Source organism: Nannobrachium achirus (genome assembly GCF_963921795.1).
Source record: "Nannobrachium achirus genome assembly, chromosome: 13".
NCBI classification, from domain to species: domain Eukaryota; kingdom Metazoa; phylum Chordata; class Actinopteri; order Myctophiformes; family Myctophidae; genus Nannobrachium; species Nannobrachium achirus.
Genome location: NC_137833.1, coordinates 11,349,298 through 11,373,384, shown reverse-complemented (window position 1 = coordinate 11,373,384; position 24,087 = coordinate 11,349,298). Strand labels below are relative to the sequence as shown.

The following is a 24,087-nucleotide window of genomic DNA, read 5'->3' as shown; positions in this document are numbered from 1 at the left end:
AAAAACAAAAACATTTTAATGTTGATATAACATTAATATAAAAAACTATGTAAACAAAATAACGGTATAAATGGGGTTTACAAAATTGCTGTCCTACACTTTGATGTCCTCACAACACAAGTACACATGTGAGCCCACACATTGAGGCATTTATTAAAATATAAATCAAGGGAGTTCGGGTGGTGCAGTGGTAAAGTGCCTGCCAGTGGCGTCAGTTCAGCAAAAGCTAGGGTATGGCAAAGATGGGAGCCCTCATGGAAAATAGGCATTACATTTTGGATAACACGGTTCTATTGTGAAAATAGCAGCGCGAGGCGTTGTGAGCATGTACTGTAGATCGTCTATTTTCACAATGTCTGAAAAAAATAAAAACGACTTCTGTCAGTTTTTTACACAGATTTCTACGGTTTCTTGGGCTGGATATGGCAGCCTGGAACGGTTGTTCAAGTGCAGCTAAACTTAGCATTTTAGTAAACGTGCCACAATTAACAATAATGCATTGCACCTGCGGAACCTGGGAGTATACCATTTTGTCAAGCTGGGGAGAATACAAGTGTGGGGAATATAATTATAATACCTTGTTAAAGTGACCATTATGTTAAATTCTGCATTTGTAGTTATTTTACTGTAATTTAACAACTTAAAGGAGCTATAGTCAACTTTTTCTTGAAAAACGGATGCTAAAATAAAAATAATGTTTCGAAAATATTTAATAAAAAAATAAGCTTCATATATGTGTTTCTATTCAAAAATGACCACAAAAAGCGTAACATAATGATAAAATAATCATTTTGGCCTTTGTCAGACTGACACTTTGTTTACATTCTAGTCTATAGACTAGGATGTAAACAAAGTGTCGGCCCTACAATGAAAAAGTTGACTATAGCTCCTTTAATAAACAGCGCAGATAGACAAAGAGACATTCATGGATTTACATTTAAAAGTAGCTTTTATTTTCCCCCCTGGACCCAGGGTATGGCAGCTGCATACCCCTGCCATACCCAATTGACGCCCCTGGTGCCTGCTATTTACAATGAGACAAAGTCTAAATATATTTTGTAATACTACTTGTAGTGGAGTAAAAAGTACAATATTTGCCTCTGAGATGTGGAGGAGTAAAAGTTAAAGTATTGAAAATACTAAAAGGTAAAAAATACCTCAAACCGGTAAGTACAGTCATTAGGATTTTAATGATTCCGGATCCTTAACGATTCCCTGTTAATGGCACCATAGGGCATACATGGGCAACTGGTGGCCCTTCACTTAATGCCGCCCGCTGGTTAATACTGCGATACTGATATATTATTGATTTCAGCTGTTACAATTCCAACCATGCACACGACATGACTCACTTTAATTACTTCAATCTATATTAAAGCAATAAGCCACAAGAGGCGAGTGGTTAACAGGGTATTATACACCGGCTGAGAGGCGACCCTCTCAGCCGTATGTGTTATGGAAGCCAGTGTGTGCTTATAAAGTCACATCATTCTTTTTGCCAAAAAATAGGGAAACAACACTTAAGTGACTTATCAGTCTCATGTTAAGAACCATATTCGATCCATACACATGTTTATTTTCATCCAGATTTAGCTGCTATGTGGGTGAACATCACATCAAAAACGCTAGCATAGCAACCTAAACTAACAGCCGAGGATGTGCCTGGAGAATAGAGGCTCTTTTCGCCTTTACAAGCCCCGCCCGGAGTGACTGAATGGCAGTCACTGTCCATGCATGCGGGCGGTGCTTAGAAGCACCCGCACGGCAGGATTTGAGAGAAAATCAAACGCTCGCTTCTAGTGTGGAAAGAAATAAAGCACCTGGCTTTGATATAAACTGATTCAAGGTGTGGGTTATAGTCTCATACCACAGCAACCAGCCAATCAGAATCAAGGAATGGAACTAGCTGTTTTAGAATAGTAGCTTAATGACTTAGCACTAGTCTTTTTTTTATATCAAATGTATTTGTATTTAAGCTCATAAAGTTACATTTAGAACATATAAACACATTTGAAAAATGTTACTTTTCATGGTTCCAATTAAAAAATTGCTAAAACATAATTCCAGGTTCCAATTCAAAAATAGCAAAAATAGCTGATCTACAAGCTCAAAATGTATTGCAATGCGACACGTTTTGAGCTTGTAGATCGCCTATGTTTGACTGTATATGCATTGTGGCCCTCTGGAGTTAATGTAAAAATATAGTGGCCCTCTAATCATTAAAGTTGCCCACCCCTACTATAGGGGTTCCAAATGGACTCTAAAGCCCTTATCAGAGTCTGCGGTGAAGAGCCTATCACCGCAAATTTTAGGTGATCAGCTATCCACCTAAAGTGAAAAAACAAGTGGAGGCCATCATAGTCAGTCACGGTGAAGTCCTATCACTGTGACTGACTGGTCTAGATCGACCAATCAATGAACGGGGTGATGGGCCGATCTGTCTGAAAGTAAAAACAGCGAGTAATGACGTAATGATGTAGTTTTATGACTTAAAAAGACTACACCGCGGTGGATAGCTTATCACCGCGGTGCCTACTATGATAGAGGCTTTACAGGTCTATAACTCTGAGAGTGTACAAATGGAACCAAATGGACCCGTAAGGGTCGCATTTGTTCCACTCTCAAGAGTGTACAACATGTGATGGAAACTGATTCCTGGTTCCTCAATGTTGAATCTGGTTCCTCCGATTCCGAATCCCAACCCTAATAAAAGTACTTGAGTAAATGACTGGCGTTCACTAACATGACAGGATCAAATGACAGCGTTCCACAGCTGGTCTGTTACAAAAGCGTGGCTGCTTTCTGACCAGGGACGTGAAGAAGGGACATTGTTTGTAAACCCATATTTCGATTTTGGAGAGTCCTCTAAACCAGGGGTTTTCAAAGTGGGTGACGGGGCACCCTGGGGTGCCGCGACGGCAGTCCAGGGGTGCCGCCAGATCATTTGATAATATTTGGAATTTATTTGGACACTAAAAACATATTTAGTATCATTTTAAACTTGAAGTACAAAGTTATTTTCAGTCAGTTCTAACCAAAATTGCTATTATCTCAACGTTTTCCTCGCAACATAATCACTAAAATATCGTCACTGTCGGGCAGAAACCTCGTATCTACAAGTTTCAAATGTGTACGTCTTTTGGTAAAGCAAAGCCCTGCTTCATCATACAAGACCGTCGCACAAAACTAGTGAAAACAGCCAATCTACAAGCACGCGACGCGAGGCGTTGTGTGCTTGTAGATCTGCTGTTTTCACTAGTTTAGTACATTTTATAGATGATAAATACAAAACGAACGGTTTCCACCCGACAACAACAACATAAATATAAGGTGCTGGGAGTGAGAATTATAATGTAGGGGTGCCTCGAATTAAAAAAAATATTCATGGGGTGCCCTGAGACAACAAAAAAATGGGAATCCCTGCTCTAAACAATCCATTATTACGATGGGCGATATTTTGTCAAAGAAGTGCACACAAATCTTGAAAACGATTTGATTTCAGTTTCTATTTGAGAACATTTAGAAGGAAACTTCTAAAAAACACCTTTTTGATAGATAAAGTGAAGTATATGTTAAACTTCACTACGAAAAGAACAATCAACTTGAATTCTACAATGAGCAAGTATCAAGAAAATATAAAAATACACATAAGCTTTATTATATTTAACCACTTATATCCTATTGAAAAGGAGGCAGTACCACTGTCAACCAGTAGGTGTCCTACCTGACCACAAGATGCAGGTGTACTAGTTGATCTAGTAGATCTGAACAATAGGCAGCCCAGAGGGTCTAACCCAGGGTTCCCCAATAGGCGGCCCGGGCTATTGTCTGGCCCACACCAACCCCAGTAATAATGGAGGTATGGAGGCGTTGTGTGCTTGTAGATCAGCTGTTTTCACTAGTTTAAATCATTTTTTAAATGATAAATGCAAAACGAACTGTTTTGGACATACAAGATTTTCACCCGACAACGACGACATCTGAACTGTCACTGGAGTAGTGGGAACGCCACTCGCGGTGCGAGGCATTGTGTGCTTGTAGATCAGCTGTTTTCACTAGTTTAAATCATTTTTTAACTCAATTAGCGCCGATCCCGAGAATACTCGTGAAAAATACTCGAGTAGCACATGCTGCTGATCCCGAGTATACTCGTGAAAAGTACTCTATTACTGTAACGGCGGTTCTCCTACCCTGTTGGTGCGCGGAAGGTCCTGACACGATCACCCTCGCCGATTCATCATCATCACGGATCCACGAGCACAAAATAGTAATCCCATAACATTGAGGCAGACGGGGAATCTCATCTTTAATGTCCATTATCTCGAAACAACACTTTCAAAGGGAGGATGGCAGTAGATTCTCGCTTATATAACACATGTTGAAAAGCACCGATCCGCCATTACACAACAGTATGTTGATGACGAGCGATTCCGGTGAAGGACGTGATGACGTCAAACCGGAAGTGTTTACGCTATGGACTTCTGGCCTTCAAAATAAGACAATGGTCGTGGATGCAGCCTGCGGGAGGCACGCTGGACATTTTAATCCGTTAATTTCTGGAGCACTAAATGAGTTAAATGATAAATGCAAAACGAACGGTTTTGGACATACACGATTTTCACCCGAGAACGACGACATCTGAACTGTCGCTGGAGTAGCGGGAACGCCACCGTCGCCCCCTGCAATGTTGTGGCCCTCAGCTTGGTACCCTAGAACGCATGATTTACAGTGGTCCATAGGTAGTCTACTGTATGTCTATTAGTCTATGATAGTTTAAAATGCATATACATTGGAAGTGAATATGTGCCATCATGCAAATGGTGCCTTTCCAGGAGTTTTGTTTTCTTATTTTTACTATGTTATTTAGCATACACAATAGTAACAGAATCCATTGAAAAATCTCTTCCATCAATTATTTGGGGTTTCAACCATATACTGACCTATTTAATTTTGGATTCATTGCAAACAGAACACTAGGGGGCGAGCCCAACTTGTTTGTGATGGTTTTTGAAAACCTTATGCCCATACCAAACATCAAACTTATCACAATTGTTATGATTTTTTATATATTAAATCCCAGTTTATAGGCATTTTAAGCTCCAGGCAGCCATCGTGGATGCCATCTTGAAAATTATGCCTTTCCATAAGTAATTTTTTCCTATATTTTTAGTATGTTATTTAGCATACCCAATAGCACAAACATTCATCGAAAAATCTCTTCCATCAATTATTTGGGGTTTCATACTGACCTATCTAATATTTTATTCATTGCAAATAGACCACTAGGTGGTGAGCCCAACTTGTTTGCGATGTTTTTTGTAAATGTTATAACCATAACCATAACACCATACCAAAAATCTAAAAGTTATCACCAAGTGCAGGATTTTCACACATTCCCTCCCAGCTATATAGTGAAGTTTTGCCAGAATAAAAAATTAATAATAAATAAATATTTTGTTTATTTTAATTACATTTATTATATTGTAATAAACCAGTCGCTAAATCGCACTGTTGTGAAGAAAAAAAGAGTTGAGCCGGAAGGCAAAGCTCTCTGTCTACCGAGCAATCTTCGTTCCTACTCTCACCTATGAAGTGTGGGTCATGACCGAAAGTATAAGGTACAAGCGGACGAAATGAGCTTTCCCAGACCGTTGGCTGGTATCTCCCTTAGAGATAGGGTGAGAAGTTCAATCACCCGAGAGAGACTTGGAGTAGAACCGCTGCTCCTTCAATGGAAAGGAGTCAGCTTAGGTGGTTCGGGCATCTAGTACGGATGCCTCCCGAGCGCCTTCCTCGGAAGGTTCTCGATGCACGTCCCACTGGGAGGAGACCTCGTGGCAGACCAGATGGAAGGATTAAATCTCCAAAATGGCCTGGGAACGCCTCGGTATACTCCCAGAGGTGAATGGAGGAAGTTGCTCAGGATAAGGAACTCTGGAAATCTCAGTTGGAACTGTTACCCCCGCGACCCGATTCCGGATAAGCGGTTGAAGATGGATGGATGGATGGATAGTTTGATGAGAGGGTTGGGGTTGTTGTTGTTGTACCTTGTCCTTCTTCTTGCGGGCCTGGGGGTGGTTGTTTCCATCCTGGGTCTTCCCCAGCAGGTCAGGGAAGGCCAGGGGCTTCAGGGAGCGCGAGCGGGGGGTTCTGGGATAGCGGAACGGGTCGCTGCCCCTGGCCTCCCGCCCGGTGCGCACCGAGCACAGGGAGCGCGAGCGCGAACGCCCACCAGAGGAGTGGATGCTGTTGACGCCAATCATTATGATGAGGCGGCCCGACGGGAGACGAGGGAACCCAAGAGGAGCCGAGTCAAGGTTACTCCCGTTTTTTCTAGAGTGTCTTTGCTTGTTCGTTAAACCCCGACAGTCGGACGTGTGTAGAGGAGAAGTTTGTACAATCGTTTCTGACACAAAATAGAAACTCAAATGGAAAATGAGAGATAAAGAATAATGTACGACCGATATTGTTTCCCTCTCGTCGCCTCAGGACTTCACTAATCTGTCTTTTTTAGTTCATTAATTCAACGAATCGTCCTTCTCGTCTCTGGAGAGACACGTCACACCCCAAAAAAACTACTTTCAATAGGCTTTCTTTTTCCCCTTAGCACTGAGATGACAATGGCCAAATGGAAGAGAGATAATGGAACACAGATAGAGAGAGATAGTATATAACATACATATAACAGTACAATGCGAGATTCAGACATGCATCACAACGCTCCACACAGAGCACAGAACTTCCACCACAGCCTTCTTTAGAATATAAGAGAGGGTGGACCCTAACCCGAGACTAGAATGAGACTATGTCTTTAGCGGCACCGACACAGACAACGTACTGGTCCGGTCCGGAGAAGAAGAGTCAATGACGCTGGTTAACTTCCAACCCAGAGTCAGTGGAAGAGACACTCTTGGACTTCATCCAAAATCCCGCTGTCAGGTTGTATTGTCTGGTTGAAAGACGCGATCGCCTCGGACATCGACCAACAAATTAATGACAACAGCACCCCTTACCGCGTGTGTGCGCACGCGCGTGTGTGTGGGTGTGTGCGTGCGTGCGTGTCTGAAGTGCCGATCTCCAAATCTACGTCACGAGAGCCTCTAAACTCTGTATTAAGCCCCTCAGCAGAAGCCCAGTGTCTGCATCACGGATCCAGCGCTGTTCATTATTATGAATGACGAGGAGAACTAGCAACCGTTTGGGAGCGTGCCAGAAATGGCTAAAACAGATGGGATTTCATACAGTACGTGTGCGTGCGTGTGTTGTCACACAGAGGATATATCGATATATATAAGCAATACCCGTTTGTCCTTGAGGCGCGTGCGATCATGTACCGTTATTTTGTTTGTTTATTCTGCTGCATGCAAGATCTTGCCGCCTCTGTAGCGCGTGCGAGCCGTGTTGGTATTTATTGTACTGGGTGGATCTTCGGGTTGGATGGATCCGAGATAAGAGCTGAAAGCATCCAATGCTGAATATGCATGGGCTCTTCAGTGAGTGTACGTTTGTGTGTGTGTGCGTGTGTGTGTGTGTGTGTGTGTCGTGTGTGTGTGTGTGTGCGTGTGTGCGCGCGCGTGTGTGTGCGTGCCACTGACAATTTGCAGTTGAATCCCTCAAAGTCACAGCAGAAACACCTCACTAGTCATAACACAACATGCATGCGTATACATAGCGTGTTATGTCAGGTTCATATATACAGGTTCATTTATACACGCTGTCCACGTCTGTACGCCTACCTATAAAGGAACGATCAAAACATCGACTGAGCCAAAAAGGCACATTCCTCATGTCGGAGACGCAAACACAGCCCCTAAGGCAGACAGACAGCAAAGACAGGTGCACAGGAGCGTAAATCACCAACACGGTCTCGAATAGAGAGATCCCCGAAATGACGTCACTGCCACCAGCAGCACCAGCACCACGCCAAAACAACCTCTCTGACTACACAAACGAAGCAATGAATGAAACAGGACCAGATCAGGAGACAGAATCAAGCGTCGGAGACGGAGAGGGAGCTGGACCGGACGTGTCCTGTTGCTCTCCCAAAACAAAGCCCGACGGATTTCGAAGAAAGGAACCCCCAACCCCCCCCCAAAAAAAGATGACAAAGAGAGACGAGAGGACCCCTCCTGTCTTATTTATCCTCTCTGTCTGTCCATGACTCTCCTTCCTATAGAATGTACAACGAGGCGGGGAGGTAAAATAAAAGGTTGTTATCGCTCCATCGTCTCCTCTTGGTTGGTCTCTGGTCGACTGTGGTCGTCCTCTGTGCCTCTTCTCCCTCCGACTGCGTGTTTATCACTCTCCCTTTCCACGCTGTCTGCCTGCACCCCCCCACCCACTCTCTAACTGGCTTCGTCTCCTACCCCCCTCCCTTTCCTCAAAACTTAACCCGCAGTTACCCTACTTCTTCATTACCTCCACCTCCTTTATCGAATCCCTCTATCAGGTGTGCGTGTGTGTGTGTGTGTGTGTGTGTGTGTGTGTGTGTGTGTGTGTGTGTGCGCGCGCGCGTGTGGAGGGGGAGGTGTTCTTCTCTTCCTTCTCTTCTCTTTTTTTCCCACCTCCCTCAGTAACTGGTGTCTTACAGCCCCGAGCTTCCAAATAATAGTGCGTTGGCAGACATGAACAGTTGATTAAGGTTTTCACTCTCTCTCCCTGACTCTCTCTAGCTTGCTCTCTCTCTCTCTCTCTCTCTCTCTCTCTCTCTCTCTCTCTCTCTCTCTCTCTCTCTCTCTCTCTCTCTCTCCCGTCTCATTCGCTCACTCGCTTCTCTCTCTCTCTCTTCCCCTCTCTCTCATCTTCTCACTACCCCCTCTCTTTAGCTCTCCCTCCTGTCTCATTATCTCTCTATCTCTCTCTCTCTCATCTATTTTTCTCACGCTCTTTTTCCTCTCTCTCTCGCTCTCTCTCTCTCCCCTGTCTCATTCTCTCTCTCGCCCCCCGCTCTCTCTCTCTCTCAATGCGCATTTCTCTCTGCAGCTGTGGCCAATAGGCACGCTGTATCGGAGCTAGGTCCCTCCCCTGCCCCGCTGTCAATCAGCCAGGCTCCACAGAGCTAGACTGTAGTGTACTGTACAGAAGCCCTCGCGTCATGAACACAGCAAGAAAGAAACCTCATGTGTATCACCCAAAAAATGCAACTTTTTGTGACACTGTAGTTACTACAGGGGGGCCGCCAAATCTTTGTGTGATAGGATCATGTTTTTTTTACATTAGCCTCTTGAACCCTAGCATCCCTATTGGAACAACAGTGGAACATTAGCCAAAAATAGCAGATCTACAAGCTCACAACGCCTCGCAGATCAGCTATTTTTGGCAAATAGGTTTGTAGAGAAAAAGAAGAGCAGACTAAAGTATTTGATGGTTCAAGTGGTTAAATGTCTGAAAATACACATTACTCCAACAGGATGACAGTGCTGTCAAACAAGTCTAAGCTGTCTAAGGCCCCGTACATACGGCAATGCTCTGTAGAGAAAACGGTGAGGTCCCGGGATATTGCCGTTGCGTTTTGCCTTTTTATCAAGCGTTCATATGAAGCCGAAATGATGTAGTGTCCATGTCACCGAGTGGAGGTCGGCTATTTTCGGTGCGTGAAACCACACTGAACTAAGTATAAGCAAGTCAATACTGGAGATGTGGCGTAACGGCATGGATTTCTACACAGAGAGGGCAAATCTTTCAATATAAGATGCTGCATTCAAGTTCAGGAGAGTTTTGACAAAGCAATTCTATTGAATGCTGCCTTCAGGTATGGCATAGAAAGAGGGCATTTGCATTTCTTTCACCATAGTAAACATTGCATTTATGGTCTGGAAAGGGCGGTTTTTACAGACAGATAAAAGGGCAGGGGCTCAAAACCCCTTTGATGTCTATGTGTGCAAGTGCCTGGACGCAGTAACCGAATATTTATTCTATTCTATCAACACTTCCCGTTTTTTTTTTTTTTTTTTTTCGAGGCGCCCGCGTTGCACTGGACACACCTGGCATACTTTCATTACCGTTAAACAATGGAATCCTTGGTTTTGTTGTTACTTTTGGGTCAATTGATTAACTAATTTATTAAGTAGTCATGTAATCAATGGGGAGTGGTTCATCATTGAGAAATAAACCCCTTCAGGGTGATTAGACCCCTAAGCTACCACGTCAGGGTCTAATCACCATTAGACACCTGCTCAACATTGATTATCTGTTGCATACAGTAACTAACCCAATTGTCTCCCTAACCTTCCATTGAGACATTTAGATCCTGTGATCATCCTGGTTGACAAGAGGTATTTCATGAAGCTCAAAGAGTAACATGGGGCGGCATAGCTCAGGGGTAGAGACACTGTTATTAGAGCACAAAGGGTTCCCGAAGGGTTCCCAGTTCGAATCCGGGCTCCCCCAGAGTTAATGTCGAAGGGTCCTTGGGCAAGACTCTGAACCCCTAGTTGCTCCCGGTGAGTAGGTTGGTGCCTTGCATGGTTTCCTCCGCCACCGGTGTATGAATGTGTGCGTGAATGGGTGAATGTAATGCACAATCTCTGTAAAGCGCTTTGGATAAAAGCGCTATATAAATGCACCATTTACCATTTAACATCTCGCATGCCCAAACAGGCTTTCCATCTTAAACTGGGAGTCCTTGAAATTAACCACTTCAACCCCAGCATCCTTATTGTGGGGAAAGCTTTTGCAGAAAATAGCTGATTGACAGGAAAATCTGCTTTTTTGGGGGCTCCACTCAACCATAAGTGGTTAAAAGGTTTGAGAATCAGAGTATTAAAATGTGCAAGGCTCATTGAAAAATGGCACCTGTGCGAAGTGAACAGTGCTCACTTTGCATGTCATCAAACACGACAGATGTGCATATCTCATTGTATGGGCCGTTCTGTCCTTGACGTTAGTTATGTCCATGCTCATAGGGACCTACACACAGAGCCAGACGTAGGAGCGGTTAGCACCGCTCAAAAATATATTGCTCTCATTCACCAAAAGGTCTTATTTAGGATTTGTTCTTAGGTAAGAACAAATATGCACACTCGGCTTACTTACTCTCATTTCAACATGTGTAAGCAAAACCATATGCAAGTCTACAGTTGTTGTATATTAATTTAACATGATTTAAATAACTAGACCAGGTCAACCTGGTTGTGCCAGACCCCCTGTCTGTCATCATCATTTATGACATCATGCCTTTTGTAGGCATGTCATCATCATGTCATCATCATATATATATAAAAAATATATAAAAAGACCTTCTAAATGAAAAGTGGAATGGAGTTTATTCAGATGGAGTAAATGTTGCATATGAGTGTTTTTTGAAAAGTTTTTTATCACACTATGATAAACATTGCCCAATAGTACAAATCAAAAATAGGAATAGTTACAATAAAAAACCTTGGATAACAAAAGGATTACAGAATGCATGTAAAAAGAAAAATACACTTTACAAAGACTTCATGAAATTTAGGACAAATATTGCTGAAAGCAAATATAAGGTTTACAAAAATAAATTGACAATAATAATGAGACGGGCAAAGAAAGAATACTACAACAAGAGATTAGAGGAAAATAAAAATAACCTTAAAGGTACTTGGAAAATCTTAAATCAGGTAATGGGGAATAAAAAGGCATCCACTGATTTTCCTACTTATTTTACAAAAGATAATACAATTATAGAAAATATGACTGAAGTGGTAAATGAATTTAATTCTTTTTTTTGTAAATGTTGGGCCTAGTTTGGCTAGTGCTATTCCACAACAAGATGAGCATAATGATGGGGAATTGGAAGGAGGAAGTAAGATTATGCAGTCCATGTATTTAGGAGAAGTGAGTGAAAGTGAAATTAAATCCATTGTAGCAAAATCAAAGAATAAAACATCAACTGATAGTGATGGGATAGACATGATTATTGTGAAGAAGACAATTGACTGTATAATTAAGCCTCTGACCTATATCTGTAATCTTTCTTTTAGTACAGGAGTTTTTCCAGAAAAGATGAAAACGGCTAAGGTAATTCCACTTTTTAAAACCGGAGACAAACATGATTTTACCAATTATAGACCAGTGTCGTTGCTATCACAGTTTTCAAAGGTGCTTGAAAAGTTGTATGTACAGAGATTGGATTCGTTTATTGAAAAGAATAATTTGTTGAGTGAGAGCCAATATGGCTTTCGGAGCAATCGATCCACAGCTTTGGCACTTATGAAAATAACAGATGAAATAACAACAGCTATAGACAATTATGAACACACAATAGGGGTATTTATCGATTTAAGGAAGGCGTTTGACACAATTGATCATCAAATATTAATTTCAAAACTGAACAGATATGGTGTGAGAGGTATAGTTTCAGACTGGTTAGTTAGTTATCTTCATAACAGGCAACAATATGTACAAATGGAGGGTTATGGTTCGGAATGCATGAAGCTTGAATGCGGGGTCCCACAAGGTTCGGTTTTAGGACCAAAGCTCTTTATTTTATATATCAATGACATTTGTGAAGTATCAAAGATTATGCAGTTTGTTTTATTCGCAGACGACACAAATTTCTTTTGTTCAGGGGTCAATTTAATAAGTGTAGCCGAAATTATTACTAATGAAATGGTCAAACTCAAAGATTGGTTTAATAAAAATAAGTTATCATTAAATTTGAAAAAAAACAAGTTTATGATTTTTTCTAACTTGAAAAAGGATGAAATTGTACTTTCTATAGATGGTGTGAATATTGAGCGAGTTTATGAATTTAGGTTTTTGGGTGTTATTTTAGATGACAAATTGACTTGGAAAAATCATATAGCATATGTAAAAAGCAAGGTGGCTAAAAGTCTTTTTATTTTGAATAAGGTAAAATATGAGTTAGACATGACTATATTGAGGATGTTGTATTGCACACTGGTCTTACCATATTTTGTTTATTGTCTTGAAGTATGGGGCAATACATACAGGAGTAATATCGTTCCCTTGACAATGTTACAAAAAAGAGCTTTAAGAATTATTCACAAAGAAGACTTCAGGGCACATACTAATAGACTCTTTATGTTATCAGGGTTGTTGAAAATTATGGATTTGATTGAACTTAGAACATTATTAGTTGTGTATAAAGCAAAAAACAGAGAATTACCAAAACAGCTGCAACAGTTATTTGAGTTTAGTTCAGAAAATGAGGACCATAGAAGAAGATATGATTTCAAACACTTGTTTGCACGGACAACATTAAAACAAATGTGTATCTCTGTTACAGGTATAAAGTTATGGAATGCTCAATACAAGGAGTTGAAGAGTTGTACATCAATGTTTCATTTTAAGAAAGTGTTTAAAAGGGGGAAAATTAGAAATTATGAGCTAGAGGGTTAATATGATTATCTTTCTTCTTGCCGTGTGGGTGTACGCATGTATGTTTTTTTTGGGGGGGGGGGGGGGGGGGTTGTGTGCGTTTTTTTGTTTTGTTTGTTAGTCCTTGATTGTGTTTGGTTTTCTTATTCCTTGAAGTTAATGTACTGTATATACAGAGGCCATAACAAGGGTGTTAAAATGTTTTTAATTTGATGACCGGGGCAGGCTTAAATAAGATTAATCTTCTGCCTGCTCCCTTTCAGTTCATTTATGAATGATGTATAAATAAAATAAAGTAAATTGTATGTAATGTAAAAAAAGAAAAAAAACATAAATGAAATGAAATAAACAAAATGAAATGAAATGAAATGAAAATATATACCCTTTATATAGAAAACCCGGACAGACATTTGCTTATGTAGGCCTACCCATTTCATGGGTCTGGCAATAACTAGAAAAGATGCAATTGGAAATTGCAAGTATGGTTGCTGACGGTTGCTGACGTGTCTATATTCTGCAGTAAGCTAACTGTCATGTGAAGCTCGACCAATTGATTCCCTACTGATTCCCAATCCCATTGATTTCCTATTGATTCCATATCCCGGACAGAAGTCAGTCTAGTCTGTCTGTCAATTTCCAATGGCAGTGGAAAAGTTACCCTAGAAATAGATAAAGTTTCCCCAGGAGTACAGTGTGTTGCCCTATCGGGCAACCACAATAATAAATATATGAATATTAAAAACTATGAAAACTAAAAAGATGCAATTCTGGGAAATTGCGAGTGTGGTTGCCTATAGTTTGGCTATATATCGTAGCCAAACTGTCATGTGAAGCTCAACCAATCTTGGAGCTAGCACCACTCCTCCATTGAACTCAATAGACTTACTACTTAAGCCGGCCATACAATACACGATTATCGGGCCCGACTGAATCGGGTAGAATTAAACACTACAGGATCATTTTTTCAGATTATCTGACCAGATAATCTAAACGGGCTCACACTAGCCGTTTTGAACAGTCGGGCGCTCCAAACGCTACAGGATTCTATCCCGATTGAGTCGGGCTCGAACACAGCAACAATAAATAAATAATATAATTGATACAAAATGCCACTGGGGCTGTTCTGGGCGCTGTGCTTTGCAACACACACGCACGCACACATACAAACACATTACGTTATCCACTCACTCAACACACAACACCGCCTCACGCAACGGGGGGAAAAGAAGCTTCAATATGGAAGTTTGATGTGATGTACTGGTCGCAGTCTGTGACTGACTGCAGACAGTGGCTGGTAACGTTATTTCTTCTGTTTGTTTTTTTTTTTGGATCGCGCTACCGTTCAGTTTTAATTTAAATCCCAATCATTCATGATACAACCTAATGGACGGACGGACGCCATGAAAAGTGTGTCTGTGTGTGTGTGTGTGTGTTTGTGTGTATGTGTGTGTGTGTGTGTGTGTGTGTGTGTGTGTGTGTGTGTGTGCGCGCGTGCGTGCGCGTGCGTGTGTGGGTGGGTGATCGAGTGAGTGAGAGGGAGAGGGAGCGATGGAGAGAGAAAAAGAGAGAGATCTGTCACATACTATGCTCAGATTTGCGCAGCGGCTGTATTTTCCTCGGCCCCCCGCTGTTGTTCCAGTTGTTCCAGACCAGTAGTGATACAGGAAAATATCAAACATTTTTGAAAAGAGTCAGGCTGGCCCCGATCGTCCTCCGCGCCACTCGGATGGGCTCCGAGTGGATCTGTTAGACCTCACGCTAGACGACATTCATGCCCAATAGTCGGCCCCGTTTCAGTCGGAGGCAGCCCGACTGTCGGGAGGGTAATTAAATGCCCCGATTATCGGTTAGTGCACGGCCGCCTTTAGAGTCAGGATTGTTTATCTATAATAATAATGTGTTGCCCTCTGGCAACCAAACTAATTATTTTTTTTATAATTGCCATTCCTTTTCAACGGACCTGAAAAACAAAAACCGACCTCAAGTGACCCGAGTTGAAGCCTGAGCACACAATAATAAACCCCCCACCCCCCACCGAGCGGTTATTGCCAGAAATGGTTGCACAATTTACATAGGCAGTAACTATCTCAAATCATGATGCGTGATGGAGAGAGAGAGAGAGAGAGAGAGAGAGAGAGGGAGAGAGAGTTATGGTCTCATGCAGCATTTAATAGTCCAGTTTTATTTGTGACAGAGCTTGTTTCCTTGCGCGCACGCACGTCGCACGCACGCACGCACACACACACTCTTCCCTGCTCTGTTCCTTCCTAACGTCGTAAATAAAGCTCGTTATTATCCCTCTTCCGTTCACCTTTTCAGTCAGAATCACAGGTCTAGAGGACTCTCCAAAATGGAGCCAGAACTCTGGTATCATCTGGCTGCACTTCTAAAACCAGAGGAGCCAAATCCTCCAAGCGTCGCATAATAATAAAATGATGAGACACTCTCTGTCTGAGACTCTCTGTGCACAATTAGTTAATTGCCTAGCCTTAATACACAGTTTGTGTGTGCGTGTGCGTATGCGTGTGCGTGCTTGTGTGTGTGTGTGTGTGTGTGTGTGTGTGTGTGTGTGTGGGAGCATTTCACTTTATCCTGACCTGAACCCGAAAGCAGACAAATAAACAATAGTAGCAATAGTATATAAACACACACACAAACACACATATGCACGTGCGTTGTTGCACGGTAGAATTGTGTACCAGTATTAATACTAATCCACTTACACACTGAATACTGATTAGATGGCGTGGTGTGTGGGCGCAGGGACGGACACACACGGACACACACACACACACACACACACACTACACAAAGTGTGAAAATAGCATGATGCAAATGAGAATGATGTATATAGAGAGAGAGGCGTCGAGGTGAGAGCCCACAGGCTCATAGTGAAAACACAAAGTGAGGGAGAGAGAAGTAGAGAACACACACACACACACACACACACACACACACACACACACACACACACACACACACACGAAACCAACAGAGTGGGAGGTGATGATGCTGATAAGAAACTAACACACACACACACACACGCACGCACACACACAATACTCCATTTTGGATCAAGGCGGCAAGAGAAAACTTCTATGCGACGATGAAAGAGGGTTTGTTATTGCCAGGCCAGGGGTTAAGTCAGAAGGAGACCATGGTTAGTACAAAGGATAAGAGTGCTGCCATAAGAAGGATGGTTGATATTAGATTCATTATCTTTCCTTGAAAGAACTTTCTCCGTTATTGTTGCCTGGTGGGCATGAGGGGGGAACCCATGCCTCTGCTCTTGATATCCCCACCATTCCTCTTTTCATGACGTAATATGGGCGGGATACATTTCCCCTGCTTCCGGTCAGACTTCAAGCCGCTAGACTCCACGGTGGTAGGCACCAGTGTAGGGGTGGGCCAGGGGTTGACACTAATGTCCCAGAGGCACTTGCCCATCGGGCAAATACAGGTCATGTTCTACTTGCCCAAAGGTCATGCCCACTTGCCCGAAAAGTAAATCGTCCATTATAAAATGATATTATGATTGAATATTTCTATGGTTTCACACTTGTTATTTTATATTTTGAAGTGTAAAAACAGCACATTATAGGTAAACAGTGCCCTTATTTTATTTCCACAGACCAGAAGACAGAGTGCGCTGGCCATGTCCCGGTGTTTAGACAGATATCTTGTGTTGTGTTTATAGATGGTTGCGTTTCCTCTCCACCTGCCCGAGTTTTATTTACCTGCCGGGGGCAGGTGGGCAAGCCTTAGTGTCAATGCCTGGGGTGGGCGATATGGAATATATCACGATATTTTCCCAAGCTGTATCACGATACACAATCTTATCACAATATTTTTTTTCATGTTGGTTTGTATGGTTATTTTAAGTTACTTAACAGGTTACTTAACAGTACAACCACCTACAGTACAAACTAACAAGAACTAAAAAAGTGGTCCTCAATGTGGGGTCCAGGGACTCTCTGGGTTCCTTTTGGGAGGTCTAAATTGATCCTTACAAGTATGTAACTCTGACAGTATACAAATGAAACCAAATGATTTGGTTTCATTTGTATACTGTCAGAGTTAAGAGACCTTGACATTTTAAAGTTTGAGAACTACTGATTTAGACAAAAATGCAGGTTTAGATGAATTCTGCAATGAATCTCTGTATTAACAATTCTATAGGCACAGGTTGGGAATTGCTGATGTTAAGGAAAACACAAGTTCGACTTTTCTTCAGGTAACCCAGAATGTCAACGAACGCAGCGCTTGATGATCATGCTGTGCCCTGGCAGCGGAGGAGCACCGCGTGTGTCTGCGCTGCACGTCAAAGTGTCCTTGAGCAAGACAGCGTTGAACCCCCTACTACCTGCTGCCGGGTCGATGAGCAGGTCACTGCCTCGCATGGTTTCCCCCCGCCGCCGGCAGGGGTGGAAAGTAAGCAGGTACGTTTACTCAAGTGCTGTACTTACTCTAGGTACAATTTTGAGGCATTTTTTTTTTACTTCACTTGAGTATTTCCATTTTTCAATACTGATACACTTTTACTCCACAACATCTCAGAGGCATATATTGTGCTTTTTAAATCCACTTCAATTATTTGAAAACTTTAGTTAGTAGTTATTTTAGTTTAGTTACTATTTACTTTGTAGATTTGGATTATTGGGCTATTACAAAAAAGTTCCGTTAACCACCTCAGCCCCATTCATATTGCGACTATTTGAAAAGAGACAATCTACAATAAGCTCACGATGTGACGCATTGTGAGCTTGTAGATCTGCCAGTTTCATAACACTTTTTTATTTTTATTTTTTTGGAGCTGTGTGGAACACAAGCTCCCTATACGTGGCCGTGTGTGTGGGTCTCCGTCCGTCCGTCCGTCCGTCCGTCCGTCCGTCCGTCCGTCCGTCCGTCCGTCCGTCCGTCCGTCCGTCCGTCCGTCCGTCCGTGTCTGTAGCCTCAAAGTTTGGCACGCTACTCCTCCCACAGTTTTTGCACCACACACTCGCGCCATATGTCAAATCGACCGGCTTACTCGGGAATCGTGTGCTAGTAACTTGCTAAGAGAAAGGTTCTATAGTTTAATTGATATTAATTTATTAACGGGCCACTTTGCGTTTTGCCTCGTAACTCTTGAACCGTAGATCGGAAAATTAAAATTCTTTTTTCCCTGGATTCCTTGGGTCAAGACGCATCTCCCCATATCCCACGCCCATTTGCGCCAGGATAGATTTTCCGCCATCTTGAATTTTCTCCAAAACACACTTTTTGCACCTTTTCCTACATATTTTCTTCAAATGTCACAAAAATCGGTACACATGATCCTGGGTGACCAGAGAGGTGCTACACACACACACACACACACACACACACACACACACACACACACACACACACACACACACACACACACACACACACACACACACACACACAGCTCCACTTCGAACAGAGGTTCGATTTTCTTTTTTACAAAACTTCTGAAATGGTACATGCCTGTGCAATGACTACTTTTACTTTTGGTATTGTATAGTACCAAGTATAATTTCATGCAAATACTTTTTTGTAAATTTTGAATACCAGATTGTTATTTGTAACATCATTTCTACATGTACCAGTACTTCTTCCTCTGCGGTGGTGGGTCAATGTGGTGTAATGCACATTGTGCTGTGGATATAAAGATGAGGTGAAGGTGGTGTAATGCACATTGTTACAGTGTAGTGGATATAAAGATGAGGTGAATGTGGTGTAATGCACATTGTTACAGTGCTGTGTGGATATAAAGATGAGGTGAATGTGGTGTAATGCACATTGTTACAGTGCTGTGGATATAAAGATGAGGTGAATGTGGTGTAATGCACATTGTTACAGTGTTGTGGATATAAAGATGAGGTGAATGTGGTGTAATGCACATTGTTACAGTGTTGTGGATATAAAGATGAGGTGAATGTGGTGTAATGCACATTGTTACAGTGCTGTGGATATAAAGATGAGGTGAATGTGGTGTAATGCACATTGTTACATTGTTGTGGATATAAAGATGAGGTGAATGTGGTGTAATGCACATTGTGCTGTGGATATAAAGATGAGGTGAAGGTGGTGTAATGCACATTGTTACAGTGTTGTGGATATAAAGGTGAGGTGAATGTGGTGTAATGCACATTGTGCTGTGGATATAAAGGTGAGGTGAATGTGGTGTAATGCACATTGTTACAGTGCTGTGGATATAAAGGTGAGGTGAATGTGGTGTAATGCACATTGTGCTGTGGATATAAAGGTGAGGTGAATGTGGTGTAATGCACATTGTGCTGTGGATATAAAGGTGAGGTGAATGTGGTGTAATGCACATTGTGCTGTGGATATAAAGGTGAGGTGAATGTGGTGTAATGCACATTGTTACAGTGTTGTGGATATAAAGATGAGGTGAATGTGGTGTAATGCACATTGTTACAGTGTTGTGGATATAAAGATGAGGTGAATGTGGTGTAATGCACATTGTTAAAGTGTTGTGGATATAAAGATGAGGTGAATGTGGTGTAATGCACATTGTTACAGTGTTGTGGATATAAAGATGAGGTGAATGTGGTGTAATGCACATTGTTACAGTGTTGTGGATATAAAGATGAGGTGAATGTGGTGTAATGCACATTGTTACAGTGTTGTGGATATAAAGATGAGGTGAATGTGGTGTAATGCACATTGTTACAGTGCTGTGGATATAAAGATGAGGTGAGGGTGGTGTAATGCACATTGTTACAGTGCTGTGGATATAAAGATGGGGTGAATGTGGTGTAATGCACATTGTTACAGTGTTGTGGATATAAAGATGAGGTGAATGTGGTGTAATGCACATTGTTACAGTGTTGTGGATATAAAGATGAGGTGAATGTGGTGTAATGCACATTGTTACAGTGTTGTGGATATAAAGATGAGGTGAATGTGGTGTAATGCACATTGTTACAGTGTTGTGGATATAAAGGTGAGGTGAATGTGGTGTAATGCACATTGTTACAGTGTTGTGGTTATAAAGATGGGGTGAATGTGGTGTAATGCACATTGTTACAGTGTTGTGGATATAAAGATGAGGTGAATGTGGTGTAATGCACATTGTTACAGTGCTGTGGATATAAAGATGAGGTGAATGTGGTGTAATGCACATTGTTACAGTGTTGTGGATATAAAGATGAGGTGAATGTGGTGTAATGCACATTGTTACAGTGCTGTGGATATAAAGATGAGGTGAATGTGGTGTAATGCACATTGTTACAGTGTTGTGGATATAAAGATGAGGTGAATGTGGTGTAATGCACATTGTTACAGTGTTATGGCTATAAAGATGAGGTGAATGTGGTGTAATGCACATTGTTACAGTGTTGTGGATATAAAGATGAGGTGAATGTGGTGTAATGCACATTGTTACAGTGCTGTGGATATAAAGATGAGGTGAATGTGGTGTAATGCACATTGTTACAGTGTTGTGGATATAAAGATGAGGTGAATGTGGTGTAATGCACATTGTTACAGTGTTGTGGATATAAAGATGAGGTGAATGTGGTGTAATGCACATTGTTACAGTGCTGTGGATATAAAGATGAGGTGAATGTGGTGTAATGCACATTGTTACAGTGTTGTGGATATAAAGATGAGGTGAATGTGGTGTAATGCACATTGTTACAGTGTTGTGGTTATAAAGATGAGGTGAGGGTGGTGTAATGCACATTGTTACAGTGCTGTGGATATAAAGATGAGGTGAATGTGGTGTAATGCACATTGTTACAGTGTTGTGGATATAAAGATGAGGTGAATGTGGTGTAATGCACATTGTTACAGTGTTGTGGTTATAAAGATGAGGTGAGGGTGGTGTAATGCACATTGTTACAGTGCTGTGGATATAAAGATGAGGTGAGGGTGGTGTAATGCACATTGTTACAGTGCTGTGGATATAAAGATGAGGTGAATGTGGTGTAATGCACATTGTTACAGTGTTGTGGATATAAAGATGAGGTGAATGTGGTGTAATGCACATTGTTACAGTGTTGTGGATATAAAGATGAGGTGAATGTGGTGTAATGCACATTGTTACAGTGTTGTGGATATAAAGATGAGGTGAGGGTGGTGTAATGCACATTGTTACAGTGCTGTGGATATAAAGATGAGGTGAATGTGGTGTAATGCACATTGTTACAGTGTTGTGGATATAAAGATGAGGTGAATGTGGTGTAATGCACATTGTTACAGTGCTGTGGATATAAAGATGAGGTGAATGTGGTGTAATGCACATTGTTACAGTGTTGTGGATATAAAGATGAGGTGAATGTGGTGTAATGCACATTGTTACAGTGTTGTGGATATAAAGATGAGGTGAATGTGGTGTAATGCACATTGTTACAGTGTTGTGGATATAAAGATGAGGTGAATGTGGTGTAATGCACATTGTTACAGTGTTGTGGATATAAAGATGAGGTGAATGTGGTGTAATGCACATTGTTACAGTGCTGTGGATATAAAGATGAGGTGAATGTGGTGTAATGCACATTGTTACAGTGTTGTGGATATAAAGATGAGGTGAATGTGGTGTAATGCACATTGTTACAGTGCTGTGGATATAAAGATGAGGTGAGGGTGGTGTAATGCACATTGTTACAGTGCTGTGGATATAAAGATGAGGTGAATGTGGTGTAATGCACATTGTTACAGTGCTGTGGATATAAAGATGAGGTGAATGTGGTGTAATGCACATTGTTACAGTGTTGTGGATATAAAGATGAGGTGAATGTGGTGTAATGCACATTGTTACAGTGTTGTGGATATAAAGATGAGGTGAATGTGGTGTAATGCACATTGTTACAGTGCTGTGGATATAAAGATGAGGTGAATGTGGTGTAATGCACATTGTTACAGTGTTGTGGTTATAAAGATGAGGTGAATGTGGTGTAATGCACATTGTTACAGTGTTGTGGATATAAAGATGAGGTGAATGTGGTGTAATGCACATTGTTACAGTGCTGTGGATATAAAGATGAGGTGAATGTGGTGTAATGCACATTGTTACAGTGCTGTGGATATAAAGATGAGGTGAATGTGGTGTAATGCACATTGTTACAGTGCTGTGGATATAAAGATGAGGTGAGGGTGGTGTAATGCACATTGTTACAGTGTTGTGGATATAAAGATGAGGTGAATGTGGTGTAATGCACATTGTTACAGTGTTGTGGATATAAAGATGAGGTGAATGTGGTGTAATGCACATTGTTACAGTGTTGTGGATATAAAGATGAGGTGAGGGTGGTGTAATGCACATTGTTACAGTGCTGTGGATATAAAGATGAGGTGAATGTGGTGTAATGCACATTGTTACAGTGCTGTGGATATAAAGATGAGGTGAGGGTGGTGTAATGCACATTGTTACAGTGTTGTGGATATAAAGATGAGGTGAATGTGGTGTAATGCACATTGTTACAGTGTTGTGGATATAAAGATGAGGTGAGGGTGGTGTAATGCACATTGTTACAGTGTTGTGGATATAAAGATGAGGTGAATGTGGTGTAATGCACATTGTTACAGTGCTGTGGATATAAAGATGAGGTGAATGTGGTGTAATGCACATTGTTACAGTGCTGTGGATATAAAGATGAGGTGAATGTGGTGTAATGCACATTGTTACAGTGCTGTGGATATAAAGATGAGGTGAATGTGGTGTAATGCACATTGTTACAGTGTTGTGGATATAAAGATGAGGTGAGGGTGGTGTAATGCACATTGTTACAGTGCTGTGGATATAAAGATGAGGTGAATGTGGTGTAATGCACATTGTTAGTGTTGTGGATATAAAGATGAGGTGAGGGTGGTGTAATGCACATTGTTACAGTGCTGTGGATATAAAGATGAGGTGAATGTGGTGTAATGCACATTGTTACAGTGTTGTGGATATAAAGATGAGGTGAATGTGGTGTAATGCACATTGTTACAGTGTTGTGGATATAAAGATGAGGTGAATGTGGTGTAATGCACATTGTTACAGTGTTGTGGATATAAAGATGAGGTGAATGTGGTGTAATGCACATTGTTACAGTGTTGTGGATATAAAGATGAGGTGAATGTGGTGTAATGCACATTGTTACAGTGCTGTGGATATAAAGATGAGGTGAATGTGGTGTAATGCACATTGTTACAGTGTTGTGGATATAAAGATGAGGTGAATGTGGTGTAATGCACATTGTTACAGTGTTGTGGATATAAAGATGAGGTGAATGTGGTGTAATGCACATTGTTACAGTGCTGTGGATATAAAGATGAGGTGAATGTGGTGTAATGCACATTGTTACAGTGTTGTGGTTATAAAGATGAGGTGAATGTGGTGTAATGCACATTGTTACAGTGCTGTGGATATAAAGATGAGGTGAGGGTGGTGTAATGCACATTGTTACAGTGCTGTGGATATAAAGGTGAGGTGAATGTGGTGTAATGCATTGTTACAGTGCTGTGGATATAAAGATGAGGTGAGGGTGGTGTAATGCACATTGTTACAGTGTTGTGGATATAAAGATGAGGTGAATGTGGTGTAATGCACATTGTTACAGTGTTGTGGATATAAAGATGAGGTGAATGTGGTGTAATGCACATTGTTACAGTGTTGTGGATATAAAGGTGAGGTGAATGTGGTGTAATGCACATTGTTACAGTGTTGTGGATATAAAGATGAGGTGAATGTGGTGTAATGCACATTGTTACAGTGTTGTGGATATAAAGATGAGGTGAATGTGGTGTAATGCACAT

The 24,087-nt window shown here is 41.5% G+C and overlaps 1 protein-coding gene across 1 annotated transcript in view; it reads right to left on the bottom strand.

Moving 5' to 3' along the window:
- Window positions 1–24,087, bottom strand: part of psda (pleckstrin and Sec7 domain containing a) — a gene marked incomplete at its 3' end in the record, with an annotated part of 109,688 nt that overhangs the window by 16,940 nt on the left and 68,661 nt on the right. The window lies entirely within an intron of this gene.